We start from the raw sequence: 24,446 nt of genomic DNA on the forward strand, positions 1-24,446 counted from the left end.
GGGCACATGCCCAGGTTGCGGGCTCGATCCCCAGTGCGGGGGGGCGTGCAGGAGGCAGCCAATCAGTGATTCTCTCTCATCATTGATGTTTCTATCTCTCTCCCCCTCTTCCTTCCTCTCTGAAATCAATAAAAATATATTTAAAAAATATTCTCAGGTTTGGAGGTTATCTCATTATCTCTGTGTGAAAAATATGTAGTTACAGTTGAGGGCCATAAAAACACAAAGCACAACTCATGTCTTTTCCTCCTTCATCATTATGTTTAAAAGTTAACTAGAGACTCCAGGTTATATTCCTTGAATGTGAAATGATTCTCAACTTGTCAGTTCTCTCTTAGTTGAAGTTAAAAGGGTATTATTTCAAAAGTAGAAGAAAAAGGAACACAATGTATTAATAATACGCTACTAAAAAGGAAGGAGGAAACAAATGTGGCTATACACTGAGGACACTCGCAGGATACGTAGAAGCCTGTCATCCTGAATTTTCCAGACAGATGGCTCTGTAGTTCTCTGGAGAGACACAAGCCTCTGTACAGCACCTTCTCCCCTCATCTGCTGTTCTTAGGCCTCTCCAGACAGAGGAGCCCTTGCGCGCGCGCTCTCTCTCTCTCTCTCTCTCTCTCTCTCTCTCTCTCTCTCTCTCACTCACTCACACACACACACACACACACACACACCAGCTTTAGGAAGGCTGGGAGGAAAGGAGCAGTGATTGCACTCACAGGTCTCAGGACTTGTTCCTTTGGGGTGACAGTTCATTCAGCTCAAGCTAATCAAAACTTTTCTCTTTTCATCATATTTTTCAACTATAATAATTGGCCTTAGGGAAAATAGAAGCATTTGAAAATTTAAAAAGGAATTTTTGGAAAGTATTTTAATTTAATGAAAAGTTGATAAAAGTCTTAACAGAAAAGTCCAACATTTTCAGGTCTTATAATAAGCTATTTTCCATTACCAGGGGAAGAAGGAAAATTAATGTATGTTAAGTGTATCAATATTAGAAGATTTGCAAAAAAAAAAAATCTGTCCCAAGGTGACATCCATAGATAAGCTGGTTGTAGACAGGTTCTAATTGGAGAGAGCAAGCATAAAATGTTTTAAGTTAATCTAAAAATTTAGATGATTTGCAAAAAAAAAAATCTGTCCCAAGGTAGGTTTTTTCATTTAAAATAAATATGCAGTTCTAGTATGTTGCTTACATATATATTTTAGCTGCATAACTAGAAGACAGGGTACAATTTTAAAAATTTAAACAGAAGGTTTATGGAAATACAATTAAAATGCATTTAACTAATAATCCCTAGATTTAGAGACCAAGAATTTATAATAGGTAAATTTTTAAAAATATATTTTATTGATTCTTTACAGAGAGGAAGGGAGAGGGATAGAGAGTTAGAAACATCGATGAGAGAGGAACATCGATCAGCTGCCTCCTGCACATTCCCCACTGGGTATGTGCCCGCAACCAAGGTACATGCCCTTGACCGGAATCGAACCTGGGACCCCTGAGTCCGCAGGCCGACGCTCCATCCACTGAGCCAAACCGGTTAGGGCAATATAATAGGTAAATTTTAACTAATTTTTTTATTGAAAAAAATGCAGCAGCTTTAAATAATAATAAATATCATTAAGAAGCACTTTTTCAAACTTACGATTTTAAAGCCAGACTTAGAATTGGTAATATAAACTGAAATGAAATCTGCCATTTTAAACTCTCAAGTTCTGTTTTTCAAATCTATTTTTAAAAATTACATCTGCCTGCCCTGGCCGGTTTGGCTCAGTGTATAGAGCGTCGGTCTGCAGACTCAAGGGTCCCGTATTCAATTCTGGTCAAGGACACATGCCCTGATTGTGGCTCCATTCCCAGTAGGGTGTGTGTGTGGGTGTGGGGGCAGCCAATCAATGATTCCCTCTCATCATTGATGTTTCTATCTCTCTCTTCCTCCCCCTTCCTCTCTAAAATAATTTTTTTTAAAATTACATCTATCTAAAACTTTTTCCTAATTATAAAAATACATTGTTAATGCCGAAAACTTGGATGAACTGGTACATTTAACACTGTATTTATTATTACTTCATATAGTCTTTTTTAAAGAACTCAAATCAAAGATGAAGTTTAATAGGCTTCACATTTTATTTTCTAGTACCTTATTATAAAAAGATTCCTTCAGAAAGCTGCTATAGAAAAATTGTCGTATTGTTACCAGGTAACTAAATGCAAGATGGTAGTTATGTTGTAAATAATCACTTTTAAAACTCTAATAATAATAAAAAAAATCATTAGTAACACTAGCAAAATTATTAAAATAGATGTGGGAGATTATAGAAATTTAAAATGCCATCAGATCTTAACCAACTTATACTTGGCCACAGTAATGTTCTCCCTCATCTCCCCCCAATTATTTAGTCTTTATTCCCTCCCATAAAGTGAATGTCAAACCATATCTTCCTCGTTCTTTCAATTTGTGGTAGGCTTGGGTTTTCCCTTACAAAGCAGAAAGTTTTCTCAAAGTTCTGTATCTCAGAACATAGATTTTAAAAGATGAATATTCTGTAAACTTCAGTAGGCGTTGCTGCATCATCAGCCAGTAGCAGAATTGGGACTAAGAACCCATAGGTAGAGGATTGGGGAAGTATCCTCAAGCAGTTAGCATTGCTCCCTGACATTGGAAGACATGAGCTTGGTTGCTGTTATGAACGCGCCCTCCTCCCCCCCCCCCCCAAAAAAAAAAAAAAGGTTCCAGGAGAAATAACCCTGAAGAAAAAATCAGGGAAGTTAGAAAGAAAAAAAATATAAACCAAAGGCCGAAACTTGGATGCCTACAATGAGCAGATAAGTAACGTAGACAATAGGGAATGTTGAGGAATTTCCTAATTTTAAATGTTGGTAATTATTTGGGGCCTTAAAAAGCACCCTGTGGGCCAAAGAAAATACACCTTTTGGCTGGCAGCTCCAGGCTACTATGTGCATTTAGAGTATTAATATTCTTCAATATTATAAGAAAAATAAAATAATGCTATTTCTGAATAGGTTTTTCATATTTATATGCTATGTACCTTAACCACTAACTCAAAACTTTTTCTTATAAGAGGTGCACACAGACACACACACACACAGACACACACATCTATGGATGTATGTACTTACTAGTTCCACTGAATTTTAGAGTTCTTGATGAATTTTTTTTAGTTTTTATAAACAGGAAAAGGCCTCTATTTTACAAGGCAATATTCTATGACTGCTACTCTACAAAGTTAGGAGAATTATTCTAACTTCTTCTCCACTGAGTAGATGCTTTTTAAACTCCTTTGGTGTTTTTCTCTCCAGTTTAGCTCCTGAGGATGTCATAAAGATCAAATGTGGTGGTTTGGCTGTAAATGTTTCCAGTGCTTTAGGAGAAGGATCGTACCTCACATCCACAACTGCACTTCATTACATCTATTGGTGTTTGGCCCCTGGAAAACTAACCTTTGGTGAACACTTTGATTTAAATTAAAGTAACATTTTGAATATTGAGACTATCATATTGAGTATTTATAATGGCTTAGCTCTGGAACTTCACTGAGCAGAGTGAAAACATTTCCTAGGGAATCCACAAGATGGCGCTTCTAACCTGTTTCCTCTTCTTCCCTTAGCTTAAGAAAATGTGGTAATTTGAGAAGAAACATCTAAATATTTATGTATCTTAAATAATATTAAAGTTTACATTTCCAGAAAGCTTGACTCCTTAAAATTGATGAGGTTCTGTTTAACATTTTGAACAGTGTTCATTTTTAGTATAGGAGCTGAGAGTCTTTATTGAACATTTTAAGGTTATTTTGAAAGGACAGGAATTTGTTTAATACTAAGGACTGCCTGCATTCATTCCATTTGCCTTCAAACACTTACTTTAAAAGAATATATATGATTTATGAACATGTGGTCTATATGCATAGTTTCAGTACATCTTAAAATGTTGACATTTATAAGGTCCCAGTGATTAGTAATTATTCTAAAGTAATTGTTATGTTTTCTATTTAAAAACATAATCTTTAGTTATGAATGTGATTTAATAAGTGGAACAGTAATGAAGGGCAACTAGAACTTACCTAGTCATAACACAGAATGCATTAGGCTTCCTTTTTACCCCTGGCTATTTAGTGTTTAATTAATACTGTTTTACATGTGTACTCTGTACCTTAGCACTGTTGTTTGTGAAGGAAATTATATGGAAAGTAGGTTGAGATTGATAAGGGAAGTTTTATATTTGTTTATGGTTTTGTGAAATCCTCATAATTTCAGTGAAAAGAGCTATATTCATAAAAGACTGAAACAAAAAATATATCCAGTAAAATTTAGAGCAAATTAGGTTGAGGTCTATAGCATTCTGTAGGTCAGATTTTTCTCAGCCTCATGATAAAGGTGGTCAAGCAATAGAATCAAAGACATATAATCGAATAAAAAGAGTAAAAGAAACCTTCTCTTGAAAAGTAAGTCAGACTTGAAATTTCTAAATTGAAGCTTATAACCCAACATTTTAGATGGATGTGAAAGCAGTCATTTTTTCCCACCATTCTTTATGAAGGGTTGTGAATAAAAAATCTATTATATATGAAGACAGAGTCACCAAAGGTGTCTTTTATAGTATGGACTGGCTGCTGAGTTTGAATAATACGTGTGTCCTATGGGAAGGTTGCACATTGAAACGATCCCCTTGTTAGCTTGCCCTTCCCGACATCCAGGGTTTAGTGTTTGGTTTCAGGTTGCCATAATGTTCATCATACCATTTTGCACAGGATCTCCTTTAAAAGGCTTATAAAACAATCTCTTTAAAGCTCGATAATTTTCATTAAATTTATGTAAACATTGAATGTAAGCTAAATTAGTTTCTGAGCTAAGACCTTTCTGGAGAAACATCCGCCAAAGAAATGTAACATGGCAGCAGATGGGGATGTACACTGGCATCTTTGCTCCGAGATCTTAGGATTTTATTTTTAAAGGACCTTGATTGTTTTTCCATTGGTAAATGAAAAGTATGGTTTCAAGTGGGCCAATTTTCAGGTCCCCCCCGCCCCCGGGAATTAAATTCTGAAAATGAGGTGTTCTTTGTAGGTCTCTTCCTTCACATCTTTAGAAAATGTAGGCATGTATGTCAAGGAAAGAATTTGTCTTTTCAATTGGTTGACTGATTGAATGCATGAGTTCTAAAGCTTGATACATTTTACTCATTTCTTCTTCTCTCTCTAATTGTGGCATGTTAAATTTGTGGGGGGTCCTCCCTGAGATTTCTTGGCCCATGACAAGCACTATTTGAGACAGTCATTGTGCCCTACTTACGCCTGATCAGTAGAACTACTGACATTATACTAAGAACAGTGGAACTGTAAGGGGCCATATTTATTTATTCCCCAAGGGATTTTTCTTTTCATTTTTAAATTGTAACACACAGAAAAAAAACAAAACCCACCACGATGCATAGCCTATTTGAGTAAAATACACAAATAAGTAAATAAGTAAAATACAGAAGTCATTAGCTTAATGAATTATTACAAAATGAACACGCCTTTGTGTGTCACTACTAGTCACACCAAGAAATAGAACATTGCTAGTATCCTAGATAGCCTTCTTTGGAACCCCTTCTAATCTCTTATGCTTTTCTGTCTCCCCGAAGTTTATCACTATCCTGACTTCTCACTCGATAGCTTAATTTTTCCTATTTTTTTTTAAAAGTCCCTCCCCCCTTTTAGTAGTGGTGATGAAATGCTTTTTTACAGTAGAGCAAGCCTGTCAAACTCAAAGGCTAACACGAGCCAAATAAATGAGGCATGCAGCCCACTGGACGTGAGTTTGACATGTTTGCTCTAGTTGCATCCAGTTCTATTAAGTCATATCACTTTACCTTTATTTTTGAGCATTTCTTTGTTGCTGGGAAAACATTTGAGACTAGCATATTTGCATTAGGTAAAAGTAAACCAGTTATTTAAGTTTATGAGAAAACTGAATTTGACCTAATTATCAAATTGTAAAAATTTGAACTGTAAATTTGAACTGTAAAAATTCATTTATTTTTATTATGAGAATATAAGAATTTAAAAAACCTTACTACAAATAACTAATTCTCTCGTATAGACTGATAAAGTTACATGGAAATCACTGTCATTTCTCTGTGCTTGATGTTGGTTTGAATCAGATAAACCTTTTTTAATTTTCTAATGAATGACCTTTTGTTTTCCAATCTGTGGTTTTCAGCATCCTTGAGGGCATTCTAACAATGTTAGTACAGTAAAGCATGCAGCTAGTATTTTCAACAGAATGCTTGTTCACAGCTGCATGACATAAATCACTCAGTGGCTTTTGAATAACAAATAATGTTCTTATTAGAAAGCAGCATCAAGTTTGGAGTTAAACAAAACAAGACTCCCTAGTATTTAAAAAAAACATTATCTACCTTTTCATTTTGGTGAGCTTATTGGATGACACCATTTCATGTGTTAAGTATGTTGGGCATTGACACAGCTTTCTGAGTCCTGAAGTAGAATTGGGGGAAAAATAAGTGATATTTATTAAATAAGGACATTTTAGACAATTCTGTAAAGTTTTTTACCTATGGTCAACTGAGGTCCAAAATTTTTAAATGGAAAATTTCAGAAATACATAATTCCTAAGTTTCAAATTGTGCATTGGTCTGAGTGGCGCGAGGAAATCTCTTGTTGTCTCACTCCCTCCCACCTGGGACATGGATCCTGTCTTTGTCCAGAATATCCACACTGTATACTCTCCCCACCCCCATTAGTCACTTAGTAGCTAAGTTATCAGATCAATGTGTTCAAGTAACCCTTATTTTACTTGTATTACAGTATATTGTTGTAATTATTCTATTTTATAATTAATTGTTGTTGTTAGTCTCTTACTGTACCTAATTTATACATTAAACTTCATCATAAGTATGTATATTTAGGAAAAATCACAGTGTATGTTTGGGTTTGATACTACCTCCAGTTTCAGGCATTCACTGGGGGTCTTGAAATGTATCCCCCATGGATAAAGGGGAGCTACTGTACCTTGAGAAACTTCTAAGTATACTGTTTACATGATAGTCCTCACTTCCCATTAGAGCTCGTAGGAATTTATTGAGTTCTAACTGAGTTTGTATAAGAGTTCTCTTGTACTGCTGTAAATTTTACATTTCTTCATAAAGCTTTAACCAATAACTTTTTGCAATGGGCCCCTTGATTTTTTCTTAATATGGTTTTATTGATTTCAGAGAGAAAAAGGGAGAAGGAGAGAAAGAGATAGAAAAATCAATGATGAGAGAGAATCATTGATTGGCTGCCTCCTGCATGCCTAAACTGGAGATCGAGCCCACAACCTGGGCATGTGCCTTGACTGGGAATTGAATCTGTGACCTCCTGGTTCTTGGGTCAGTGCTCAACCACTGAGCCACACCGGCCAGGCGCCCATGCTTGATTTTATATATTATGTATATATATGGAATTGTCATACACACGCACACACCTGTTGCCATATATAATTGTCATGTGCATGGGTACTGAAATTATAACAGATTAAGGTTGACTGGAATCAAATTGCACAACATGGGCTCCACATCAAATAACACTTTAAAAAAATATTTTTTATTGATTTCAGAAAGAAAGGGAGAGGGAGAGCAAGATAGAAACATCAATGATGAGAGGGAATCATTGATCAGCTGCCTCCTACACGTCCCACATTGGGGATCAAGCCCACAACCCAGGCATGTGCCCTGACTGGGAATTGAACTGTGACCTCCTAGTTCAGTGATGGCGAACCCATGACACGCGTGTCAGAGGTGACATGTGAACTCATTTTTTTGGTTGATTTTTCTTTGTTAAATGGCATTTAAATATATAAAATAAATATCAAAAATATAAATCTTTGTTTTACTATGGTTGCAAATATCAAAAAATTTCTATATGCGACATGGCACCAGAGTTAAGTTAGGGTTTTTCAAAATGCTGACACGCCGAGCTCAAAAGGTTCGCCATCACTGTCCTAGTTCATAGGCCAACACTTAACCACTGAGCCATACCAGCCAGGCCAAATGACACCTTTTATCACACTGTTTGCTATTCATGCAATAGAAAATGCTCAGTAGCCCTGGCCAGTTTCCTCAGTGGTTAGAGCGTGGCCCTGCCCACCAAGGGCCATGGGTTTGTGTGCTACCTCGGTTGTAGTTTCCCCAGCCCCAGTAGAGGCATGTGCGGAGGCAATCAATCAATGCGTCTCTCGTCTGGATGTTTATCTCTTTCTCTTTCCCCCTCCTCCCTCCCTTCCACTCTCTTTAGGAATCATTGGAAAAAATATCCTGGGGTGAGGATTAAAAATAAATAAAAGAAAATGCTCAGTAGCTTAGGAAATGCTCATTGCAGATTGACAAAAAGGAATGTTATTCTGTAATGGCTTAGGCCAGGGGTGGGCAACCCCTGGCACGCGTGCCAAAGATGGCACGCCAGTAACTTTTGCTGGCACACGAAACCCTCTCGTAACCTTCCATTTACATTTTTTTTCTTAATATCGACTTTTTTATTTTCCAGATAAATTCAGTGTAGGTGCATCTTAGATAAATAATTTTACATAACAAGTTATCTTAAAGACCATAGACATGGATTGACGAGAGAGGGGAAGAGCAATTTCTATGCCTCTGCCTTAACTCTCCCTGCCTTCCTAGATCCGACCAGTGGTTTGGTTTCATCCACATATGCTTGTGAATCTTTGTTCTCAGTGATGAATTTTGTTAAGTCTCGTGATAGGAGTAGCCTGACGGATGAAAGTAGTAGCTCGTGCATATCTCTGAAGATCATGAAATATAAGCCTGATGTAAAATCTCTGTCATCAGTGATGCAGCAGCAAAAGTCCCACTGATAATATCAAACGGAGTCATAAAGTTTTCTGTCGGACTATCAGTGTACATGTATACATTAAAAAATAAATGTATTTTTCATCATCATATACTGTGTTTTTGTCGCTCGAATGAATTTTATTATTTCTTCAAGTTTCTTCACATACGTACACCTTAAGAGATATCAAGTAGGCGTAACATGTTCTCAAAAAATTAGGGTTGGCACGCAGAAGAATTTTGAGTCAGAGATTTTGCTGGTTTTGGCACGCACTCACAAAAAGGTTGCCCACCCCCTGGCTTAGGCTATGGCATCTTACTTGTTCTGAATACTGTCTATGAAAATCTTACTAGTGATATCTACATTTCTTTCTATAGAAATTTCCTGAATATCAGGTACCTCAAGAATCAAGTTTAAAAAAAAACTTTTTTTTTTGCTAATAACAACAGCTAATCCATTTGCTCATTGACTCCCCAAGGTCAGACTCAACAATTAGTAAGTTTTAGTAGAGTCAGATTTCCAAACCTCCAGAGCCCACACTTGTGGCCACTACCCTGCACAGCAAAGCGAGTAGCACAAAGTGAGGCCAGTCCTCCTGGTCAGCACTGAAACACACCAGCCAGGCAGCCGGTACGTAATTCCTCTTCTTCCTCGGTACCCAGGGGTGATCACTCAGGTATCTTTGTTCTTTTGCTTGTTTGATGTGTTCATAGAAATATCCCAGAACGTTGTTTCAGTCATTCGTTTTTCCAACCCCGATGGATATATTGTCATCCTCTGTTCCAGGTTTCTGCCCTTCCTAAGAAAGTTGTGTTTTGTGACTGGGCCTTGAGCAGCCTAAGTTGATCCTTGCTGTCGTGCAAGAAAACCACAGTGCTCTGTGCGATTTAAAACACGAGTAACTGTGTTTCATGTACATGCTTTCTGTTTTATGATCTAGCAAAGTGTTGAGTCACTGTAGTTCCGTACACCATATGTTGAAGCACAGGCTGTGCAGGAAGGAGGCATGATGATTAGACAGCAGCCCACTCAACTCTGAATACCAGTGAGCATAGTCGTCGTCCAGCATTCTCTTTCTGACCTTAGACTCTCACTTTGATGACCTCATGTAGAAGAATTTGTGGCTCTGACCAGTTTGGCTGAGTGGATAGAGCATTGGCCTGTGGACTAAAAGGTCCCAGGTTCGATTCCGGTCCAGGGCATGTACCTTGGTTGAGAGCACATCCCCAGTAGGGAGTGTGCAGGAGGCAGCAGAATCGATGTTTCTAACTCTCTATCCCTCTCCCTTCCTCTCTGTAAAAAATCAATAAAATATATTTTTTAAAAAAAAGAAAAAAAGAATTTGTGGGTGAGGAACGAAAGGGTTCCAAGGCAAAACATAGCATCAGGATAATCCTGTATCATGAATGAAGCTATGAAAGCCCTCATGGTTTTCTTTTTATATTCACTGACATTATATGAAGGTAGAAGACTAGAGAAAGAAAATTTTTGTATACTAGGAACTATTCAGGATCTTCATCCAAAATTTCCAGAATATGTTTATAAATTCATTTTTTCTCATTGCTGCAGATATTATGCATAGTAAAGGGTTATATTTTTCTATTTCTGGTCTTCTGTACACATAGCTGAGTCAGAATTTTTCAAAACTTCTCTGTGATAGGGTTATTTCTCACAGTCTCAACATTGAACATATGACACGTAGGAAAACACTAGCCTGCCTTTGTGGCCTCCTGCCCTTTTAATAGAGACTGTGCCAAGGTTTCCCTTTACTTTCCTCGCCCTAATTCCCATTGTGTGTCTGAATACGGCATTGCTAAAACTGTGACTGCTGCTCTGCCGCCCACGTGGCCTGCGTTTTTCCTTCCTGATCCTAGATCACTCATTTTGTAATCATCCCTAAGTGATTCATGGTTTAGAGTAAGTGGAAAATTTCAAGATTGCAGGAAGTATATTTGCATATTCTAGCAGGAATTTTTTTTTTTTTTTTTTTTTTTATTGATTAAAGTATTACAAAGGGTATTACATATGTGTCCATTTTATCCCCCCGCCCTAGACAGTCCCCTAGCCTCCCCTATCCCCCCATGTCTTATGTCCACTGGTTATGCTTCTATGCATGCATACAAGTCCTTTAGTTGATCTCTTACCCCCCTACCTCCTGCCCCGCAACCCTCCCCGGCCTTCCTGCTGCAGTTTGACAATCTGTTTGAGGCAGCTCTGCCTCTGTATCTATTATTGTTCAAAAGTTTATAATGGTCTCTATTATACATGAATGAGTGAGATCATGTGGTATTTTTCCTTCATCGACTGGCTTATTTCACTTAGCATAATGCTCTCCAGTTCCATCCATGACGTTGCAAATGGTAAGAGTTCCTTCCTTTTTAGAGCAGCATAGTATTCCATCGTGTAGATGTACCACAGTTTTCTAATCCATTCATCTACTGATGGGCACTTAGGCTGTTTCCACATCTTAGCTATGGTGAATTGTGCTGCTATGAACATAGGGGTGCATATATCCTTTCTGATTGGTGTTTCTGGTTTCTTGGGATATATTCCTAGAAGTGGGATCACAGGGTCAAATGGGAGTTCCATTTGTAGTTTTTTGAGGAAACTCCATACTGTCTTCCATAGTGGCTGCACCAGTCTGCATTCCCACCAGCAGTGCACAAGTGTTCCTTTTTCTCCACATCCTCTCCAGCACTTGTCGTTTGTTGATTTGTTGATGATAGCCAGTCTGACAGGTGTGAGATGGTACCTCATTGTTGTTTTGATTTGCATCTCTCGGATGATTAGTGACTTTGAGCATGTTTTCATATGTCTCTTGGCTTTCTGAATGTCCTCTTTTGAAAGGTGTCTATTTAGGTCCTTTGCCCATTTTTTGATTGGATTGTTTATCTTCCTTTTGTTAAGTTGTATGAGTTCCCTATAAATTTTGGAGATTAGGCCCTTATCGGATATGACATTGGCAAATATGTTTTCCCACACAGTGGGTTTTCTCGTTGTTTTGTTGATGGTTTCTTTTGCTGTGCAGAAGCTTTTTATTTTGATGTAGTCCCATTTGTTCATTTTCTCTTTAGTTTCAAGTGCCCTAGGAGCTGTATCAGTGAAGAAATTGCTTCGGCATATGTCTGAGATTTTGTTGCCTTTGGATTCTTCTAGAATTTTTATAGTTTCCTGTCGTACATTTAAGTCCTTTATCCATTTTGAGTTTATTTTTGTGTATGGTGTAAGTTGGTGGTCTAGTTTCATTTTCTTGCATATATCTGTCCAATTTTCCCAGCACCATTTATTGAAGAGACTATCTTGGCTCCATTGTATGTTCTTGCCTCCTTTGTCAAATATTAATTGAGCATATTGGTTCGGGCCGATTTCTGGGCTCTCTATTCTATTCCATTGATCTATATGCCTATTCTTGTGCCAGTACCAGGCAGTTTTGAGAACAGTGGCTTTGTAATACATCTTGATATCTGGTATTGAGATCCCACCTACTTTGGTCTTTTTCAGGATTGCTGCAGCTATTCGAGGTCTTTTTTTATTCCAGATGAATTTTTGGAGAGTTCGTTCTAGATCTCTGAAGTATGCCGTTGGTATTTTAATGGGAAGTGCGTTGAATTTATAGATTGCTTTGGGTAGTATGGACATTTTAATGATGTTGATTCTACCAATCCATGAACACGGTATGTTCTTCCATCTGTTTATGTCTTCCTCTATATCTTTTTTCAACGTCCTGTAGTTTTCTGAGTAGAGGTCTTTTACCTCTTTAGTTAAGTTTATTCCTAGGTAGCTTAATTTTTTTGGTGCGATGGTAAACGGGATTGTTTTTATAATCTCTCTTTCTGAAAGTTCACTATTGGTGTATAGAAATGCCTCGGATTTCTTGGGGTTAATTTTGTATCCTGCTACATTGCCAAATTCATGTATTAAGTCCAGTAGCTTTTTGATGGAGTCTCTAGGGTTTTGTATGTATAATATCATGTCGTCTCTAGCAGGAATTTTAACTTAGGAAAATTTGAAGTTGGGAAGGGATCACTGTCCTTGACCTTTGGGCATGGGAACCAGAGAATAGCCTAAACATTTCATTAAAGATTATACTCAAGCTTGAGCTGGAAACCAACAGTAGCAAAACAATTTTAATAGCATCATCAATGAGCCTCACCATAAGGATATCAGCTGGTTTCTACTATCCTTGGGTCTTAAAGCTGAAGAGATATCTCAGGATTTTTGCCCATTTTTCAGTCTAATAAAAGTTGTTCTTGAATAATTTGTCTATGAAATAAACATCTACGTTCTGCACCTGAGAAGTTGTCCTGGCCTTCTTCTGCTCGCACGGACCTCCTTAGAGTAGATGGTCTTTCTTCAATCCCCAACTCATTTGGCTTTAGATGGGGTTGGACAAAAGTAGGTTTACAGTTGTTTGCATGGAAAAGAATACATTAATGAATAAATAATAATATAAGAATAAACTTGTGTGTTTCACATACTCACAACTGTAAACCTACTTTTGTCCACCCTGTGTTGGCTCCTTATTGTTTTGACATTTTTAAATGTAGTCACCTGGCTTTGCACTTCTTTGCCTTGTTTCTAACCTACATGCTTTCGTTATATGTCAGTAGTGGTTAGGAGGGTAAGATTTGGAGTCAGTTGATTTCCACTCAAGTACTGCTGTGACTTTGAACACATGCCTTGATCTCTCTTAAGTACTAGTTTTCTCATCTGTAAAATGGTGATGGTAATAATACCAGCTTTTTAAGGGTGTTGTGAGGCATGAATGAAATAACTATAAAAACAACAAGAGGTCAGCACATTGTAAGTGCTCAGTGCAACAGAATTTATTGCTGTCTACTAGTTATTGTTTTAGCTGGTGGTTCTCAAAGTTTTGAATCTCAGAACCCATTTACACTCTTAGACATTGGGAACCTAAGGAGAATATGTTTATGTGGGTTATATGTATTTAAAAATAAAATTAAATTATTAAAAAATTATCAATTGGTTTAAAAATAACAATAATAAACCCATTACATGCTAGCATAAGTAAATTTTATGAAAATAAGTACCTTTTTACAGTAGTGAAGAGATTGGCATTTAAAACAAATTTTTTATAAACTCTTTAATGTCCAGCTTAAAGAAGAAAACGCCTGTCTTCAATCATCTGTTATTATATATTGCTCTGATTGGAGTATATGAAGAAAATCTGGCCTGCCTGCTGATACGTAGTTGGAAAAGAGGGACGTATTTTAATAATCTTTTAAAATAGTTGTGGATATTCTTTGATGCTACATTAAAACTTGGTAAGCAGTGGTTTCTCACAGGTCAGTTGCAACGTCGATTCTGAAACCATATCAGAGGACATTTCGTACTACTACATTAAAATCCATTGGTCTGTCTTATACTTTGACTGGATCTTTTACCCATACATGATTTTGTACTGTCATGCATTTTTCATTTTTAAAATATTAATTTATTGAGTTATGCAAATTTTCCAAATGTTAACACATTTCATTATACAACATTTTAACAAATCACATTCTTTACTATTACTATCAATCTCATTGGAAATGTCCTTAAAGCTCATGGTGATGGATACAGGTTTCCCCAAATTCTAATTTTCACTTGAGAACTTGAATTTTATGACTGGCAATAATTATTATCAGTTATTTTCCTTGACATGATAAGCACACTTTGTTCATTTTCAAGAAAATATCTACTAAATACCAAGTCTGAGTAGTCGTCGTTTGTCAGTCATTCTTTGGCGTGAAATGGTGTTTATGAAATTGCAGCTAGTCCCACTGACAACTCGGGTCTCACGCTTTTCCTCACGTCACACTGCAGGGTGCAGCAGATAGCCCAGCGGTTCTCAACCTGTGGGTCGCGGCCCCTTTGGGGGTCGAACGACCCTTTCACAGGGGTCGCCTAAGACCATCGGAAAACACATATATAATTACATATTGTTTTTGTGATTCATCACTATGCTTTAATTATGTTCAATTTGTAACAATGAAAATACATCCTGCATATCAGATATTTACATTTTGATTCATAACAGTAACAAAATTACAGTTATGAAGTAGCAACGAAAATAATTTTATGGTTGGGGGTCACCACAACATGAGGAACTGTATTGAAGGGTCGCGGCATTAGGAAGGTTGAGAAGCACTGAGATAGCCTAATGCACACTTCCCATTTTGTCGCACTGAATATTAAAGAGGCATGTATTCAAGGGTCAGGACTTGATGACAAGAATACTTTTAAAACGGTTTCATCAAAGACATTCTAAGTGAAGTGGCGTTTTCCCTTTAAACCTTGAGTGCGTGGTGGTGAAGAATATGATGACTCTAATACAGTTGGTGCCACTGCATTGCTCTGTGCCGAAGCACCCGCAGGCTCCCCCACCACAGCTTTGCACCACCAGTGCAAACGTCAACACAGTGAAAAAGGCAAATGACTCCTTAGAATAATCATGGAAATAGTTTTGAACTTGATCCTTGGAAAGAGTCCCAGGATCCACAAGCCACACAGTTGCCATTCTTGGCATTAAGGATGTAGCAGTGTGAAAAGCAGACGACAAAATCCCTGCCCTCATGCAGTGTACATTCTAGTGGGAAGAGACAAAATTAACAACATAAGTTGGTAAAATGTTAGGATTTTAGATAGTGACAAGTGCTAAAGAACAAAACTACAATAACTACTCATGAGGACAGAGGGAATATGAATTGTTAGGGAAGGCCTCACTGAAAAGGTGATTTTTAATTTAAATTTTTAATTACATTTGACATTCAATATTATATTCGTTTTAGGTTTACAGTGAAGTGGTAGACATATACTAGTATATAATGTATGAAGTGACCCCTGCAATAAGTCTAGTATCCACTTGGCACCGTACAGTTATTACAATACTAGAGGCCCGGTGCACAAAATTTGTGCACGGGTAGAGTCCCTAGGCCTGGCTGGCGATCAGGGCTGATTGGGGCCTTCTGGCTGCCAGCTGGGGCCTCCCTTCCCCAGCTGCCGGCTGCCAGCCAGGGCCTTCCTTCGTTCCGCGCCGCCCCCTGGTGGTCAGTGCACATCATAGCGGTCGATCAAACATGCTGTCTCCCGGTCGAATTCCTGAGGGGACACTTTGTACATTAGCCTTTTATATATATAGATTATTGACTATATTCTCTATGCTGTACTTTACATCCCTGTGACTATTTCATAATTACTAATTTGTACTTCTTAATCCCTTCACCTTTTTCACCCATTTCCCCAACCCCCCACCCATCTGGTAACTACTAGTTTGGAGAAAGTGACTTTTTTTTTTTTTAAATATACTGGGTTTTTTTAAAAATATATTTTATTGATTTCTTACAGAGAGGAAGGGAGAGGGATAGAGAGTTAGAAACATCGATGAGAGAAACATCGATCAGCTGCCTCCTGCACACTCCCCACCGGGGATGTGCCCGCAACCAAGGTACATGCCCTTGACCGGAATCGAACCTGGGACCCTTGAGTCTGCAGGCTGACGCTCTATCCACTGAGCCAAACCGGTTAGGGCAGAAAGTGACTTTTGAGTAAAGAACTGAAGGAGGGGAGGGAGCAATCACAGAGATACCTGGGGAAGAATATTCCAGTCCAAGGGAACAGCCAGGTGGAAGTGTTTCTCATTATTTGATGAACGGCAAGGAGATGGAAGAGAGTGGAGAAGAATGGGTGTGTGGGAGAGCAGTAGGGGATGAGCTTCGCAGAGTGAGGACAGGTCATCTCAGGTCCTGTCGGTCAGCACTTCTGAAAAACCAGGTGCATACACATCACCGAAGAACCTTTGACTGTGCAGATTCTGATTCTCAGATGGGAGTTCGGTCCTGCAATTTACATTTCTAACAAATTGCCAGTTGATGTCAATATTGTGGTCCCTTTTGAATAGCAATATTATAGGCAGTTGTAGAGTTTGGCTTTTATTCTGAGTGACACAGGGAGCCATTGGAGAGGATGTAGCAGAAGAGTGTCATGTTCTGACTTATGTTTGAACATGATCAGCCATAAATATTAATAGCATATTAGGTCTATAATTCCTTGTCCAAAACCCTGGGTAGCAGATGTGTGTTACAATTCAGAATATTTCAGATTTTAGAAAGGTAATATATTTCTCATATGTAGAGTATATTTTATAACACCCCAGTAGTCTGAGACATCACTCTAATCACACATTAATATTTCTGCAATGAAACAAATGAACAGTTACACTCTGGGATAAAGCGAGTCTGTAAACATTCTCACATTCGTTCAGGTGAGCTTTCTGCTATCAAATGAGTTATAAAGAATTTAAAAATACTTTCAGGTTTAGGTCAGACCAGATTTTGCTGCAAAATGAATTATAAAAGTACTTTCACTTTGTAAAGCATTTGGGTTTTAAAATTAAGGAAAGGTGGGCCTTCGTTACTATTATACTTGCAGTTAGCTGCTCCTCATGTCCCCAGACTGAAGTTCTTTCAGACAGATAAGTCCCTTACCATGTGCATTTTAGGCCGTGTCGAATGCGGCTGTCAGTGAGAGAGACCACAACCCCAGTTCTTTTGTGCCCTGGGCTCTGCTTTCAAAGGAGGAAAATAGGTACCTATCAATTTGGAACACAAGCTCTCATTTCCAGAGAGTTTTTGCATCTTGGCAGCCTATACTGTCATGTGTGCAGTCAAAGCACAGTTAATTAAAACATGCTGAGCATTTTGTTATACCTTGGGACAGTTAGCATGTGCTTAGAATTATCCAACTGTGCTCATTTGTGGTTGATACAGTATTACTTCTCTGACTCTGCTTTCTTCCCTACAGCTGTGAGCTGCCTTATTCCACATTTGGCTCCACATTTTATAATCTAAAGCAAACTTCTCTGTGTTCTTCAGAATCCACTTTTGTTTTTAAAAGTGACGGATTGGTTTTCCCAGAAAAGTCCAGTTTAAAACAAGTGCTTTAGGAAATTATCATGCTAAGATGAAGAATGTTGTGATCTTTCCCATCTCAGTTATCTGTGATGTCAAAGTACAGTTATCCGCCGGGATTGGTTCCAGGATCCTCCCCGCCCCTGCAGATGCCAAAATCTGGGGATGCTCAATTTCCTTGTGTAAAATGGCATAAGATTTGCATATAACCGGTGCACATCCTCCCATATACTTTAAATCATCTCTAGATTATAATGTAACACAGTGTAAATGCTATGTAAATAGTGGTTACACTGTATTGTTTAGGGAGTAATGACAAGAAAAAAGCCTGGACATGGTTAGTGCAGAGCAACTATCTTAGGCCTAACTACATAGTACATGTCAGCAGCAATAACATTTAAAAGATAGTCTAGATCCACAATTGGTTGAATCCACAGATGCAGAGCCCACAGATACACAGAGCCAATGATATTAGTAAAAGGAGCATTCTCTCTCTTTCCCCCAGAGAGTTTCATTTAAGAGTTAGTATATCCTATTTTCTAGGCATCTGTCCTTGCGATAAAGCTTGAAAACACTGATGTAAGGCAAGACTTTAAAAGGTTGCTGTTTTCATGCTTGCTGACAAAATGGTATAAGTACTTTCATCATTGGGAAATCCCAACTATTCTGTGAATATGTGTCAAAAATAATGTGCATTCTAATAAACATATTCTGTTGCATGCTCCTAAGCCTGAGAATGTGGTGACAGATCCCTTTGCCAAGGGCAAGGATCCAAGTGAATCACTGCTACAAAACTGTGTTAATGTTTGGGAGATTCATGGATTAGGAATAATTTCTCCCAGAGGATGAATAATAACAAGGAGAAAAACACTGTTTGCAACTTTTCCTTTAAGAAAAGAACAAGGAGGTACGATATACACTCACTGTGTCTACTGAAGGAGGTGAGGGCACTGCTAACAACTGAGTTATAGTTTTTAAGTAATTGAGTAGGAAGATCCCCAATAAAAGTATTGTTTTAGTTGATTATTTTTCCAGAACTCACATTTGTAAAAAATAAAAGTTTCATCTGGTTTCATATTTTATATCTATAACTTTAAGTGCTCTGGATGATAAAAAGTCTGAATTGCTGGATTTGGAAAAAGTGTCCATCAGATATGTTATTTTTTGTGTGTGCGCGCTGGGGGAGGTCCTGATCAGCAGTGGCCGCCGGGGCTGCTGGGGCCCGGAGAGCGAGGCAGGGCCTGACTGGCAACTTGACGTGGGCGGCGCTGCGCGATTTCAAATTGCACACTCGACTCCTAGTAATATTATAAATATGTATGGTGCCAGTTGGGTACTGGAAATATCAGAGAGAACATTTTGAAAAGTATATGATTGTCTAACCCCTATGCTGTACACCTGAAGCTAATACAAAATTATATTGAATGTAAACTATAATTAAGAAAATTAAAAAATATATTTTTTAAGAAAAGAAAAGAAAGAGTAGGTTGGAAAATGGCAACCCTTACCTTTGAATAGAGTTGAATGACCAAGTTCCTGTGTATAGCTTTTTGTTTCTAAGAGTACAGTGAAAAGATTTGAGTAAGCAGAAGGATTTTGTTTGTGTAGTCTGCTTGCTGGGTCTGCCAAGTTGGTTAAAGGAAACATTGCTTAGGTCTTTAATAAAGGCCAAGCTTGAGTTTTAAAAAGGAGAGGTTTCCAAGTTTGGTTCACGTTACATTTAGGAGACTTTTTTGGTCCAAGCTGTGGGTCTGTGGCGAATAGTTGAGCACTGCATTTGCAAAATATTTGTTTTTGGAGATCTTTGAAGGAGTTACATGTGAGCACTGTAGATGCACAGCCTCAGAAGTTTTCCCCATATACTAACCGTTCTGGGTCATTATTCTCCAAAGAATAAAAACAATTATCTTTGGTTTTAAAAATAGTTTATTTCTGTCAGAATTGTATCATGACACATCAGTTTTCAACTTGGAACAATTTTAAATGACTTTGTTTCATCCAAGGATGAATTTTACTGACCTGATTTGGCCATGACTTTGCAGAGTGAATTTTAATTATTTTAGTTGAAATGCTTTCCACGTTTGGATCATTTTCTAGGAAAGAAGTTTAGTCAGGATATGAGGCATCTAGAAACCTAGCAAAGCTGTTTTTAATTGTTTCATCCTCACTTTAGCATTGTATATGTTATTATGAGCATTTGATTTTATTTTTTTTGCTGTGAATTTTTATTTTCCAAGCAATATATTTCTTTTAGAGTAAAAAGTCAGTTTGTTTTCTTTGTGACTCTTTCAAATATTAACAATAGTAATTGTTTGGTACTTATAAATTTTATGCTCTTGTTCTTTTAACGGATTACTCTGTAGTAAAATAGAGTTTTGTGGTCACAAGCATCTCATTATTTTGGCATGCCAGATTCCGTACAGAAACAGAAAAGCAACAGATGGGGCTTAATCATTAACGCCTTGCATTTCCTGAGTAAAGCAGGACAGGGAAGCTCTTGACAGTTGGTTGGAAGGTGAGTCTTCATTTGAAGGGAAGAAATGCTTTTTCTGTCAATAAGTGCCATTCTTTTTACTGAAATAAAAATGATTAATTTTCAAATCAGAGGCGATCTGAAACGAACATGCTATAAAACATTGATCACATACTTTGTTAGTGTTCTGGGTCTAAACCACATTTAAAATATAACCTAGGCTTTTTTGAAAAAATCTGTCACAGTGTTAAAAAGTTATAAAAGCCTTTTTGGTTTTAGCCTAAAACAATAGCTTAAATTTAAGATTCTAGTCTTTTCTAGAATGAACTATTTATTTTTTTAAATGTAAAGTTAAGCAGGTTTAAACTCTACCAGAATATTGTTCTAAACCAAAAAACTTATAAGACATAACCATATAGTGATACACAAGACTATGAAAACAAGAAGCTTCTTTTGTTTTCAAAGGTCAGTCATTTTCAGTGACATCCATAGACAAGCTGGTTGTAGACAGGTTCTAATTGGAGAGAGCAGGCATAAAATGTTTTAAGTTAATCTAAAAATTCAGAACATTAGGATATTTATACATACATTTAATCTTGTCAGTTAATAATAGAACACTTTGAGTACCACCTCCCAAATAGTCTTAATATTATAAATTTTATCATATACTAGCAAAGAGATTATCCTAGGTATGTTTTATTAATGTTTTTAAAATTATTACCTAATGGTATAGATAAATATCTTGAGATTTTTAATACTTAAAGGAAAAATGAATGTCCTAAAAATATTAATATTTAGACATAAAAGCAGCACAAAAGGAAATTATAGGCAAAAACTTTAACACCAAATCTTGCTTAAAATCTGTAACTTTGGGTTTATAAAAGGAAGAAAAATTAGAATCATTTTTTATAAAAACAAAATAGGTTAAAGTAAGATTCCTTTGACTCACAATTTTAGCAATTAACCAAAAGTGAGAGAAAATTTAAGAAACTGTTCTCTTTTCCATAATGAATGCTTGCCATTCAGCAGATTCGGTTAGAACAGGGAGAAGAGGTAAATGAAGAGGGAATTCAAAGACTTTAGAACGAGCATGTCAAACTCAAAGGCTAACACGGGCCAAATAAATGAGGCATGTGGCCCGTGGGCCGCGAGTTTGACATGCTTGCTTTGGAAAAAGATGGTACTTTATGATGTGTACATTTGCCACAAAGTTGTAGTTGATGTCTAAGCCCTCAGGCTGGAAATACGATTTCTCTGGTAGTCTATTCACTTTAAGAGCCAGTCAGAATAATTATAACTTCCTGTGGGGTTTGTTAAGTGAGATTTTTCATGTTTCCTCTTCTTATACATAGCTAATATACACCAAGCATGTCAAACTCAAAGGCTAACAGGCCAAATAAACGAGGCATGTGGCCCGCAGGCCGTGAGTTTGACCTGCTTGATGTACACCTTTTGTTTTTAATAGTTTTTTCTTCTTAGCACAAATATAATACATTCATTGTATAATTTTTAAAATCTGCATAGATATATAAGAAAAATATAGATGATACATAATTTAATCATCACAACAAATCTGTGTTGCTCCTGTTCCCATTTTAGAAATTTCTATTACATTTTATAAAGAAAGGTTCGTGTTCCTCTAAGAAAACCCTGTCTAGGACTAGATACGTAATTCCCCAGAGACAGGACTATGTCCTTTTCACTCACCTTCACCAAAGTCAAAGCAATCTGCAGGAGGCCCTCCGTGCTCATAGGAACAGGGTTTGCACAGAGTTTGCAAGGAGTTAGGGCCAATTACAGAGTTAGAGGGCCAGTCCCAAGACTTCCCTCACTTCTGACAGCAACTGCAAATTGGAGGGGTTTCCCCCAAAGCAGCCTCAGTTTTGATAATTTGCTAAAAGAACTCACAGACTTCACTAAGCGCTATTACACTGACAGTCATGATTTATTACAGGGAAAGAAAGGTTGCAGACTGAGACCAGCCAAAGGAAGAAGCGTGTAAGGCAGGGTCCAGGAGAAGTACAAAACTTGAAGCCTTCCTTGTTCTTTCTCCATGAAGTCAGGTGTATATTCTGACTACACGGATGTGTGACAATACTCATGGAGTATTTTATCTTTTTTAAATTAAATTTATTGGGGTGACATTGATTAATAAATTTATATAAGTTTCAGGGTAAAAACTATGAAGGGATTAAGCAAAAAAATCCTTATAGACAAACAATAGTATGGTGATTATCAGAGGGAAAGGGCTGTGGGGGGAGGTAGGAGACGGTAAAGGGGAGATAAATGGTGATGGAAGGAGACTTAACTTGGGGTGGTGAGCACACAAGGCAATATACAGATGATGTGTTATAGAATTGTACACATGGAGTATTTCAATCCATAGAAGCTCTCCCAAGCCTTGAGTTCAGAGTTTTTATTGGGACTTTATTATGTATTCATGGTTGATTGATTGCCCAAGTCGACTGGTACCATGTGATACAAAGCCCCACTGGTTGCTCTCTGGATAGCGTGAGGCGCACAGGCAAATAAAATTACCTCTTAGGAGCTGAGGGTAAAACCAGACTTCTTGGGGTAAGGTGAAATTCTTTACTCCAGCCCCAGCCTGGTCGAGTGCCCTTCCCATTCCTGGCCACGCATGTTGTCTTCTACATGGTGGGTTAGGAGGTGCCTGGTCACTGCAGCTTATACTGTTTGGACTCTGGAAAGGAAGCTGAGATGCACATGGAATATAGACAATTGCCAAGGGAGTGAATGTGCATTCTGTTAATCACTGAACCAGTTTAGGATAGCATTCATGTCACGAGTGAAATCATAAAATGACTTGAATGCTCACATACAATTTTTTAGTATTAAAAATATACAATTGACTTTAATAAAATTTACTTAAGACAAATCTCAATATAATGAAACCCCCAAAGACACACACACACACACACACACACACACATACACACACACACACACTCTGCATTAAGGCCATATTTCATCCTAACTTTAGGTCATTACTAAGCAGATTTACCTGAGGTGGCAGTTTTCTTAAGTAATTGCTCTTTTATATGTAGTTAATCCTCATTATTCATGCTTCTGTATTTGCAAATTTGCTAGCTTTTATTTGTAATTCTTAGATAAACAGCTGTGACATTTTCGTGTTCATTTGCCAATGATCGCATAGTGGCAAAATGTTTGAGTTGCATGATCTGCATATTCCCAGCTGAGGTCAAACAAGGTGGCCCTCTGCCTTCTTTGTTTTAACTCTTACACTGTAAACAAGTGTCCTCTTCATAGTCTATTTAATGTATCATTTTTTGCATTTTATGGGTTTTTTTATTGGTGATTTTGCTGTTCAAAATGGTCCCCAAGCATAGTGTCAAAGTGCTGTCTGTGATGTATCATATGGAGAAAACACACGTGTTAGATAAGCTTCATTGAGGCATGAGTTATAACGTTGGCTGTGAGTTCAGTGTTAATCAACAGTATATACTAAAATATATATATATATATTTAAAATATATTTTTATTGATTTCAGAGAGGAAGGGAGAGAGAGAGAGAGAAACATCAGTGATGAGAGAGAATCACTGATCGGCTGCCTCTTGCATGCCCCCTTCTGGGGATCGAGCCCGCAACCTGGGCATGTGCCCCTGACCGGAATTGAACCTGAGACCTTTTAGTCCTCAGGCCAATGCTTTATCTTCTGAGCCAAACCGGCTAGGGCACTAAATATATATTTTTAAATGGAAACACACAGAATATGAAGTAATATATTGTTTGGTTGATGAAAATATGGCCAGAGGCATGCAGGAACCTGACCTTATGTTTCTCCTAGGAGCAGTGGTTCAGTATTTAGGCATTCAGTGCCTGAGGTGACTTTATAGAATATAACTACTGTGAATAATAAGAGTCAACTGCATTTGCTGCATTACTTTATTCCTTATTCATTTATTCAAGTAATATTTTATTTGTTCTCTAAGAATACATATTTGAACACTTCTACTGGGTGCCAAGCAACTTCTACATGACTTAACTTTCCCTTTTGTGTTCTTATGCCCAGTATTAGTAGTCTTGCTGTAGTCCAGTGACTCCAAGTATTTGTGTGGTTTATAATTGCACATTGTACATGAAGTGTCAGATTGCATTTAAAGATTGGGAGTTAGGGGCTGAATGTTTTGAGACTATGAACATTTTTACTTTAGCTACATACGCTAGC

General features: G+C 37.5%; 1 protein-coding gene across 2 annotated transcripts in view; it reads left to right on the forward strand.

Annotated features, from left to right (window-relative positions):
* Window positions 1-24,446, forward strand: part of CHN1 (chimerin 1) — a 159,019-nt gene that overhangs the window by 13,703 nt on the left and 120,870 nt on the right. The window lies entirely within an intron of this gene.

The sequence above is a fragment of the Myotis myotis genome, unplaced genomic scaffold, assembly GCF_014108235.1.
Source record: "Myotis myotis isolate mMyoMyo1 unplaced genomic scaffold, mMyoMyo1.p scaffold_m19_p_8, whole genome shotgun sequence".
Classification (NCBI taxonomy): Eukaryota; Metazoa; Chordata; class Mammalia; order Chiroptera; family Vespertilionidae; genus Myotis; species Myotis myotis.